The sequence below is a fragment of the Eimeria tenella genome, genomic scaffold (genome assembly GCF_000499545.2).
Source record: "Eimeria tenella Houghton genomic scaffold, Eth_scaff1992, whole genome shotgun sequence".
NCBI classification, from domain to species: Eukaryota; Apicomplexa; class Conoidasida; order Eucoccidiorida; family Eimeriidae; genus Eimeria; species Eimeria tenella.
The window spans coordinates 1-353 of NW_013541835.1; positions in this window are offsets into that span (position 1 = coordinate 1).

The window sequence follows — 353 nt, forward strand, 5'->3', positions numbered from 1 at the left end:
GTTTTTCTTCAGCGCAGCAGCCACCACAAAACCCCCGTTGAACCGAACCAGCCAATTAACCGACTTAATAAGTTTAACTACCAATTAATTAATTAATTTATTTATGTATTTATTTATTATTATTTATTTATTATTTGTTTATTTATTATTAGGTGGCACTACTTTGGCCCCGACCTGGACCACCACGCCTACACCCAATACCTCGAGGCCCGCAGAGCCAAAAAGTGGAGAGGAGTTGACGTCAACCCCGAGGACTATATTCCCCCCCAATACCGAAACCTCTAAACCCAACTTTGAACCCAATTCGGGGCCCCCAGGGGGCCCCCAGGGGGCCCCCAGGGGGCCCCCAGGGG